We start from the raw sequence: 11801 nt of genomic DNA on the forward strand, positions 1-11801 counted from the left end.
CAATCAAAGTTCGGAGTGTCAGTAAAAAGCCAATATTGTACATCATCCTACAGATATACTTTGCATTCTGTTGGAGCCAAATTAACTTATTTGTTTATTTAGTTTTTATTTTGTTTTCTCTAATTGATTGCTGGCCTCAGGTCATGCTGAATTTCCTTTTCGGCAGATTGCTCCGCCCACTTCCTCTTGAGAACCAGGAGATGTTGACAGGGATGGGACCGTTGCTATGGTGCGGTTGCTATGGTAACGTGATTTAATTGGGTTCAGGTGGGAGTATTCGGGGCGATTGCATGGAGGACACAAACAGTTTAGGACGGTGCCGTGCGTGGTCAGGTCTCGCTGCTGTGACAATGTTCCATTCAAGCCAAGGTCAGCATACTTTATGTTCTATAGTCTACATTTGATTTCAGTTTGATAGCTTAAAATAAACGGATTCTCATATGCAAACATATTTCCACAGTACTGGACATTGAATCATTTGCACGCATCAAACTAGTCAACACAGTCGCCCTCAGTATCAGCTTAAAGGTCAAGGCTGTACAACAATACCAACATGTACAGTAACGCCCACAAACACTTGCCTTTTGTCAGCAAAGTTCTTGTAAAAAAGAAAAGAAGAATGTTGCCGAGCTAATGTCCCGCCTATCCTCCCCCGAGCCACTCACGACTTCATCTGGGACACAAAGGACAAGACAAAAAGTGAAAGACAGCTTTAAGGACTTCAACACAAAATGTGTGCATCCTTTCTAACGGCCACTGGGGGGCAGTAGAGGTAACTATTCCAGCAAGGTTTTCCAAAGTGTTTTACAAGGTCTGACTCCAATTGCCTACCTGGTCTGTGTGACTACACTCTGGCAACCCATGTTGTCTGATATAGTCCTCAAACATACATTTTGCTACTGTAAAGACACGCTGGAAAAGGTTGACATAGCGTGTAAAGTAGTCTTTAAACCACAAGTACACACCTGTTGTCCTGAGATGTAACAGGTAACTCAGTAATATTCATAGCAGCAGATCTTATCATGTTGAAATGTACCATCTTTATCTTTCATGATGGTCACTTACCATGACTTGATTAACGTGGACCCCAACTTAAACAAGTCGAAAAACTTATTTGGGTGTTAACATTTAGTGGTCAATTATACGGAATATGTACTGTACTGTGCAATCTACTAATACAAGTAATCAATCACTGCGGTTAAGTGGCTTGAAACAAGCGTCCAGTCAATGTTTGGCTTTACCGTGTCTGATTTCACATTTCACTTTCCTTTTCTTGGATGCTTTGCCACCAGAAGATTCAGCCTCACACTTTTCCTCTCCTCCCACTTTTAGTAGTTTGGCCACAGCGATTCATTCACATGAATTGTTTCAGCTTTAGTTTTTACTTCCTGAACCAACCCTGGCTTGGAATTTATCCCTGGCTTGGACTCTAACCCATGCAAGGCAGAAGTGCCAAATGTGACTATCATAAACAGAAATAAAAGCATAAAATGGGTGAAGTCAGCAGAAAGCGAACAAGAGCCAAGGTGAAAGATGTTCTTCTGCTTGGAGACGGCACATATCTAACATTAACATACACACCTTGATGAGTTACCCACTAGATGTCTAAAGTCTGTGCTGAGCAGTTTGTCAGCACAATTCCTTCATCTCGTTAAGGTCTCACTTCAGACTGGAACATTTGCAAAGGCCTTAAAGGGGCTGTTTGCAACATTTACACAGATGTCTAGAGGGCGCTAACTTTCCAATTGATTTCACACAGCATATCCCTCCTTCTTTCAGCTTCTAGGACGTAATGATGTAACTACATACCTGCGTAACACATGCATTAGTTGTTAGCTAATAATAGTCATTTGGATGTAATGATGTAACTACATACCTGCGTAACACATGCATTACATGTTAGCTAATAATAGTCATTTGGATGTAATGATGTAACTACATACCTGCGTAACACATGCATTAGTTGTTAGCTAATAATAGTCATTTGGATGTAATGATGTAACTACATACCTGCGTAACACATGCATTAGTTGTTAGCTAATAATAGTCATTTGGATGTAATGATGTAACTACATACCTGCGTAACACATGCAATAGTTGTTAGCTAATAATAGTCATTTGGATGTAATGATGTAACTACATACCTGCGTAACACATGCATTAGATGTTAGCTAATAATAGTCATTTGGATGTAATGATGTAACTACATACCTGCGTAACACATGCATTAGTTGTTAGCTAATAATAGTCATTTGGATGTAATGATGTAACTACATACCTGCGTAACACATGCATTACATGTTAGCTAATAATAGTCATTTGGATGTAATGATGTAACTACATACCTGCGTAACACATGCATTAGTTGTTAGCTAATAATAGTCATTTGGATGTAATGATGTAACTACATACCTGCGTAACACATGCATTAGTTGTTAGCTAATAATAGTCATTTGGATGTAATGATGTAACTACATACCTGCGTAACACATGCAATAGTTGTTAGCTAATAATAGTCATTTGGATGTAATGATGTAACTACATACCTGCGTAACACATGCATTAGATGTTAGCTAATAATAGTCATTTGGATGTAATGATGTAACTACATACCTGCGTAACACATGCGTTAGATGTTAGCTAATAATAGTCATTTGGATGTAATGATGTAACTACATACCTGCGTAACACATGCATTAGTTGTTAGCTAATAATAGTCATTTGGATGTAATGATGTAACTACATACCTGCGTAACACATGCATTAGTTGTTAGCTAATAATAGTCATTTGGATGTAATGATGTAACTACATACCTGCGTAACACATGCATTAGTTGTTAGCTAATAATAGTCATTTGGATGTAATGATGTAACTACATACCTGCGTAACACATGCATTAGATGTTAGCTAATAATAGTCATTTGGATGTAATGATGTAACTACATACCTGCGTAACACATGCATTAGTTGTTAGCTAATAATAGTCATTTGGATGTAATTATGTAACTACATACCTGCGTAACACATGCATTAGTTGTTAGCTAATAATAGTCATTTGGATGTAATGATGTAACTACATACCTGCGTAACACATGCATTAGTTGTTAGCTAATAATAGTCATTTGGATGTAATGATGTAACTACATACCTGCGTAACACATGCATTAGTTGTTAGCTAATAATAGTCATTTGGATGTAATTATGTAACTACATACCTGCGTAACACATGCATTAGTTGTTAGCTAATAATAGTCATTTGGATGTAATGATATAACTACATACCTGCGTAACACATGCATTAGTTGTTAGCTAATAATAGTCATTTGGATGTAATGATGTAACTACATACCTGCGTAACACATGCATTAGTTGTTAGCTAATAATAGTCATTTGGATGTAATGATGTAACTACATACCTGCGTAACACATGCATTAGTTGTTAGCTAATAATAGTCATTTGGATGTAATGATGTAACTACATACCTGCGTAACACATGCATTAGTTGTTAGCTAATAATAGTCATTTGGATGTAATGATGTAACTACATACCTGCGTAACACATGCATTACATGTTAGCTAATAATAGTCATTTGGATGTAATGATGTAACTACATACCTGCGTAACACATGCATTAGTTGTTAGCTAATAATAGTCATTTGGATGTAATGATGTAACTACATACCTGCGTAACACATGCATTAGTTGTTAGCTAATAATAGTCATTTGGATGTAATGATGTAACTACATACCTGCGTAACACATGCAATAGTTGTTAGCTAATAATAGTCATTTGGATGTAATGATGTAACTACATACCTGCGTAACACATGCATTAGATGTTAGCTAATAATAGTCATTTGGATGTAATGATGTAACTACATACCTGCGTAACACATGCATTAGTTGTTAGCTAATAATAGTCATTTGGATGTAATGATGTAACTACATACCTGCGTAACACATGCATTAGTTGTTAGCTAATAATAGTCATTTGGATGTAATGATGTAACTACATACCTGCGTAACACATGCATTAGTTGTTAGCTAATAATAGTCATTTGGATGTAATTATGTAACTACATACCTGCGTAACACATGCATTAGTTGTTAGCTAATAATAGTCATTTGGATGTAATGATGTAACTACATACCTGCGTAACACATGCATTACATGTGGCTGTTGTTAGCTAATAATAGTCATTTGGATGTAATGATGTAACTACATACCTGCGTAACACATGCATTAGTTGTTAGCTAATAATAGTCATTTGGATGTAATGATGTAACTACATACCTGCGTAACACATGCATTAGATGTTAGCTAATAATAGTCATTTGGATGTAATGATGTAACTACATACCTGCGTAACACATGCATTAGTTGTTAGCTAATAATAGTCATTTGGATGTAATGATGTAACTACATACCTGCGTAACACATGCATTAGTTGTTAGCTAATAATAGTCATTTGGATGTAATGATGTAACTACATACCTGCGTAACACATGCATTAGATGTTAGCTAATAATAGTCATTTGGATGTAATGATGTAACTACATACCTGCGTAACACATGCATTAGTTGTTAGCTAATAATAGTCATTTGGATGTAATGATGTAACTACATACCTGCGTAACACATGCATTAGTTGTTAGCTAATAATAGTCATTTGGATGTAATGATGTAACTACATACCTGCGTAACACATGCATTAGATGTTAGCTAATAATAGTCATTTGGATGTAATGATGTAACTACATACCTGCGTAACACATGCATTAGTTGTTAGCTAATAATAGTCATTTGGATGTAATGATGTAACTACATACCTGCGTAACACATGCATTAGTTGTTAGCTAATAATAGTCATTTGGATGTAATGATGTAACTACATACCTGCGTAACACATGCATTACATGTGGCTGTTGTTAGCTAATAGTCATTTGGATGTAATGATGTAACTACATACCTGCGTAACACATGCATTAGTTGTTAGCTAATAATAGTCATTTGGATGTAATGATGTAACTACATACCTGCGTAACACATGCATTAGTTGTTAGCTAATAATAGTCATTTGGATGTAATGATGTAACTACATACCTGCGTAACACATGCATTAGTTGTTAGCTAATAATAGTCATTTGGATGTAATGATGTAACTACATACCTGCGTAACACATGCATTAGTTGTTAGCTAATAATAGTCATTTGGATGTAATGATGTAACTACATACCTGCGTAACACATGCATTACATGTGGCTGTTGTTAGCTAATAATAGTCATTTGGATGTAATGATGTAACTACATACCTGCGTAACACACGCATTAGTTGTTAGCTAATAATAGTCATTTGGATGTAATGATGTAACTACATACCTGCGTAACACATGCATTAGTTGTTAGCTAATAATAGTCATTTGGATGTAATGATGTAACTACATACCTGCGTAACACATGCATTACATGTGGCTGTTGTTAGCTAATAATAGTCATTTGGATGTAATGATGTAACTACATACCTGCGTAACACATGCATTACATGTGGCTGTTGTTAGCTAATAATAGTCATTTGGATGTAATGATGTAACTACATACCTGCGTAACACATGCATTACATGTGGCTGTTGTTAGCTAATAATAGTCATTTGGATGTAATGATGTAACTACATACCTGCGTAACACATGCATTAGTTGTTAGCTAATAATAGTCATTTGGATGTAATGATGTAACTACATACCTGCGTAACACATGCATTACATGTGGCTGTTGTTAGCTAATAATAGTCATTTGGATGTAATGATGTAACTACATACCTGCGTAACACATGCATTACATGTGGCTGTTGTTAGCTAATAATAGTCATTTGGATGTAATGATGTAACTACATACCTGCGTAACACATGCATTAGTTGTTAGCTAATAATAGTCATTTGGATGTAATGATGTAACTACATACCTGCGTAACACATGCATTAGATGTTAGCTAATAATAGTCATTTGGATGTAATGATGTAACTACATACCTGCGTAACACATGCATTAGTTGTTAGCTAATAATAGTCATTTGGATGTAATGATGTAACTACATACCTGCGTAACACATGCATTAGTTGTTAGCTAATAATAGTCATTTGGATGTAATGATGTAACTACATACCTGCGTAACACATGCATTAGATGTTAGCTAATAATAGTCATTTGGATGTAATGATGTAACTACATACCTGCGTAACACATGCATTAGTTGTTAGCTAATAATAGTCATTTGGATGTAATGATGTAACTACATACCTGCGTAACACATGCATTAGTTGTTAGCTAATAATAGTCATTTGGATGTAATGATGTAACTACATACCTGCGTAACACATGCATTAGATGTTAGCTAATAATAGTCATTTGGATGTAATGATGTAACTACATACCTGCGTAACACATGCATTAGTTGTTAGCTAATAATAGTCATTTGGATGTAATGATGTAACTACATACCTGCGTAACACATGCATTAGTTGTTAGCTAATAATAGTCATTTGGATGTAATGATGTAACTACATACCTGCGTAACACATGCATTAGTTGTTAGCTAATAATAGTCATTTGGATGTAATGATGTAACTACATACCTGCGTAACACATGCATTAGTTGTTAGCTAATAATAGTCATTTGGATGTAATGATGTAACTACATACCTGCGTAACACATGCATTACATGTGGCTGTTGTTAGCTAATAATAGTCATTTGGATGTAATGATGTAACTACATACCTGCGTAACACACGCATTAGTTGTTAGCTAATAATAGTCATTTGGATGTAATGATGTAACTACATACCTGCGTAACACATGCATTAGTTGTTAGCTAATAATAGTCATTTGGATGTAATGATGTAACTACATACCTGCGTAACACATGCATTACATGTGGCTGTTGTTAGCTAATAATAGTCATTTGGATGTAATGATGTAACTACATACCTGCGTAACACATGCATTACATGTGGCTGTTGTTAGCTAATAATAGTCATTTGGATGTAATGATGTAACTACATACCTGCGTAACACATGCATTACATGTGGCTGTTGTTAGCTAATAATAGTCATTTGGATGTAATGATGTAACTACATACCTGCGTAACACATGCATTAGTTGTTAGCTAATAATAGTCATTTGGATGTAATGATGTAACTACATACCTGCGTAACACATGCATTACATGTGGCTGTTGTTAGCTAATAATAGTCATTTGGATGTAATGATGTAACTACATACCTGCGTAACACATGCATTACATGTGGCTGTTGTTAGCTAATAATAGTCATTTGGATGTAATGATGTAACTACATACCTGCGTAACACATGCATTAGTTGTTAGCTAATAATAGTCATTTGGATGTAATGATGTAACTACATACCTGCGTAACACATGCATTAGTTGTTAGCTAATAATAGTCATTTGGATGTAATGATGTAACTACATACCTGCGTAACACATGCATTAGATGTTAGCTAATAATAGTCATTTGGATGTAATGATGTAACTACATACCTGCGTAACACATGCATTAGTTGTTAGCTAATAATAGTCATTTGGATGTAATGATGTAACTACATACCTGCGTAACACATGCATTAGTTGTTAGCTAATAATAGTCATTTGGATGTAATGATGTAACTACATACCTGCGTAACACATGCATTAGTTGTTAGCTAATAATAGTCATTTGGATGTAATGATGTAACTACATACCTGCGTAACACATGCATTAGTTGTTAGCTAATAATAGTCATTTGGATGTAATGATGTAACTACATACCTGCGTAACACATGCATTACATGTGGCTGTTGTTAGCTAATAATAGTCATTTGGATGTAATGATGTAACTACATACCTGCGTAACACACGCATTAGTTGTTAGCTAATAATAGTCATTTGGATGTAATGATGTAACTACATACCTGCGTAACACATGCATTAGTTGTTAGCTAATAATAGTCATTTGGATGTAATGATGTAACTACATACCTGCGTAACACATGCATTACATGTGGCTGTTGTTAGCTAATAATAGTCATTTGGATGTAATGATGTAACTACATACCTGCGTAACACATGCATTACATGTGGCTGTTGTTAGCTAATAATAGTCATTTGGATGTAATGATGTAACTACATACCTGCGTAACACATGCATTACATGTGGCTGTTGTTAGCTAATAATAGTCATTTGGATGTAATGATGTAACTACATACCTGCGTAACACATGCATTAGTTGTTAGCTAATAATAGTCATTTGGATGTAATGATGTAACTACATACCTGCGTAACACATGCATTACATGTGGCTGTTGTTAGCTAATAATAGTCATTTGGATGTAATGATGTAACTACATACCTGCGTAACACATGCATTACATGTGGCTGTTGTTAGCTAATAATAGTCATTTGGATGTAATGATGTAACTACATACCTGCGTAACACATGCATTACATGTGGCTGTTGTTAGCTAATAATAGTCATTTGGATAGTTCAATTAAATGTAAATCCTATCTTAACAATAACATGATTGCAAATTGTTTATGGCCTCTCTTGGACTGCTTTTGTACGTGTGCACGTGTTCTCTGCACGTACGTGTTGACCAGACAGGGTGAGTGACCGCCGTAAACACCAATCATTTTATACGCACTGGTTATTACACAACCTTGGTAATTGTAAAAGTAATAGTCTTTATGCCACAGTGCTGAACAACCATCTGCCCATATCAAACCTGACATTTTTGGGCAAAGTCCTGGGAAAAGGTGTCTCCCAAATCTGGTGATGTGCAATACCACTGATTTTTATTCAGAACCTATAACAAGTAATATCCAGGCTGGTATCGGCAATACGGGTCCGATGCTGATACTTTGTACAAGTATACTTAATGGAACTGGTAATATTTAAAAAGTAGTGTGTTTTGAGTGCTGCTGATCTTGGGGAATCATCTTCAAATGATATAAAGTCAGAGGGCGAAACAAATAGTAGTGTTATTCTGCTCTAAATGCATTATCTTGTCTATATTCAACTCTGTATGAAGTGTCTTCAAATAGTCTACATAAAAGGAAACATACACCTGCTGTTTTAGAATACTGACTGACACAATTTACTCACCGCAAATTCTGAAAGACTGAGCCCAGCACAATGTGCCGCTGCACTACGTACTTACCTCTGCGGGAGAAAAAGTAGTTCCCACCAATCACGTTTCATTTGGACAAGATCTCAGTGATTTAGTAACTTTACACTGTGTTCATGTTAATGATATACATGATCTCAAATAACTAAAATATCAATATTTTGACTTGAGAATCAATATTAGAGCATAAAGAGCTGGTATTGAAATTTCAGTATCGATCCGTACATCACTAGCAAAAGCTTGGTGACTTTCTCCTGTTCAACAATGTGTTTGATACTTTCCAATCAGTCTTTAGGTCCCACCACAGCACTGAAACAGTGATAAGGTGACAAATGATGTCTGCCTGTAAACAGATGCAGGACAAGTCTCAGTCTTGGTTCTGCTGGACCTGAGGGCTGCCTTTGACACAGTTGACCATTCCATCTTATTACAGAGGTTACAAAACTGGGTGGGAATATCCACTTCTTAGAATTGGTAACGGTGTTTCTGACCAAATGGCTATGACCTGTGGGGTTCCTCAGGGCTCTATTCTGGGACCCTATTGTTCAACTTGTACATGCTGCAACTTGCACACCTTGACACCATGAATATTCATGGAAGACATAACAAGTCCGCCATTGTTTATTCATTTTAATAAGTGGTATGACTGTGTGAGAACTTGTGTAACTAAGATAAATCTACATGTGTGACACGTTAGCCTGGTGAGAATGTTTCTTACCACCCAGCCACCAATGTATGTGACACGGACAGTTCTGAGGTGGTGTCCAGTTGGCATAGTCGTGCTGGACAAGAACTCTTGGCACCACCTTAAAGGCACCTGGAATGCTGTCCTCAGAGTCCTTCGTCATCGGGAGGATCTTAGTTGTGGCATTTCCAGTTTTGCTGGCTTCAATGCCACAGTGTACAGCCAGCTTGGCGTAGATTGAGTGGAATTGCTGTGTGTTGGCATTGTTGTTGCAGCCTCCTGTTTATAATAAGAGAAGAGAACATATATAAGATTGTGCATTAGCACCCTCATCTTACATTCTTATTGACATATACAAATAAAGTTATTAATATTGTATTTCTTGAAATGCCTTATGCCTATATAAAAGATGAAACAATTAAAATGTACCTCTTCATTTCATATTTTCAGTTATCAACACACAGCACATGATTTATGAAGGTGAACAAATGTAACAAACAATCCTTGATGTGATTAAATGAGTGAGTCATTAAAATACATCTTTGGTATCATTTATTGTAAGTTTAAGTCCCAACGATGAATTGTAGATGAAACTAATATTTGTAGCAGGAAATCAACTGCAAACCAACTTATCCTTTTCCTCATTAGCGTCACGATCTCGGCAGCACCAATAAATCCAACTTTGTCTTTCAGGGATGAATGTTTAATTAGTGGAGCCCTCAGATGTAAAGACATTGGTGCATCTAATGCTTTCTTCTCTAAATCCTTGTGAGTGTCACATGAAGTGAGGTCGCAGCGAGCAGTAACGTCTTGCTGATGAGAAATGCTTTAAATCTTTAAAAACGATATTTTTATTAAGAGTGTAAAAATCCACTCCATCCCATTTTAGATATATTTTTTTAATGATCGCTTTTATATTTGTCGCTAAAGCTTTCTGCACGGATTCAGGTGAATAAACAGAAGCCTAATGGGACTCTAGACTAGACCATAGTTTGAAACCCGGAAGTGTCCAGATGTGCCTCGAGGTCACGTGATTGCAACCCAGCTATACCACATTTTGTGCTCAAACTCTACACTCACTCTCACTTCTTTTATTTCTAGCCTCCAGCTGCTTGACCATCGTGTCAATTAAGCCACGAAGAAGAACAAACGGTATGACGTCATATGCAACCCAGCCCGTGCAAGCTACATTTATCCAGCACAAAAGTCGCTTTCTTAAACTGAAACCCAATTTTCTACATTAAAATATTAATGACATTTTGGAAAATGGTAAAAATGATAAACAGCCTGAAATTATTATCTCTATTGGAGAAATAAAGTTGTTTTAAACAAGCCCAGTTTTTATTTAATGTATTTACTTATATATATTTTTATTTTAATCTCATTTGTATTGTGTCTTATTGTTCCAGGTCTGCTTGGTATGAGCATTGTATTTAATTTGATGTATTTTATATTCCCATGTAATTGTTGAACTTGCTATAAAATATTGAATGGTGTTGTGTTGAAAGTGCCTTGATGTGTGTGTGCATTGTATATGTATGTTCAATTATTACAAAAACACAAACAATTGAAAATAAAACAAAAGTGATAGGTCATTGTTTTTTGTCCTTTTAAAAGAGTGTTTTAAACGCTTAGACCCTACAATATCACTTGTTTTTGTGTATTTGTTTCTAATTTATTATGTGTGTATTATAATAAAGCTGCTTCAAGAAACATGACATCACCTCGGACACTTTTATTCTTGTGATGATGATATGACTTTTATGGAGTTAATATTCATGTGTTAGCTGCAGTGGAGGAACTGCCTTGCTGTCAAATATTTCTATCCTCCTCCAGGAAGTGATTTCAAGTCACGTGATTTCCCCGAAATCAGCCGTTAGCAAATGTGTGCGCAAAGCAAACCAGCTTACCTGGTGACAATGACGTGTACAA

At 35.9% G+C, this 11801-nt stretch overlaps 1 long non-coding RNA gene across 1 annotated transcript; it reads left to right on the forward strand.

Moving 5' to 3' along the window:
- The first annotated feature begins 161 nt into the window (after positions 1-161).
- Positions 162-11564, forward strand: LOC133547610 (uncharacterized). The gene is made up of 3 exons (XR_009805516.1): positions 162-369; positions 461-772; positions 10971-11564. It is a non-coding gene; the product is annotated as an uncharacterized LOC133547610 (long non-coding RNA).
- The last annotated feature ends 237 nt before the right edge of the window (positions 11565-11801 follow it).

Source organism: Nerophis ophidion, unplaced genomic scaffold (assembly GCF_033978795.1).
Source record: "Nerophis ophidion isolate RoL-2023_Sa unplaced genomic scaffold, RoL_Noph_v1.0 HiC_scaffold_136, whole genome shotgun sequence".
NCBI lineage: Eukaryota > Metazoa > Chordata > Actinopteri > Syngnathiformes > Syngnathidae > Nerophis > Nerophis ophidion.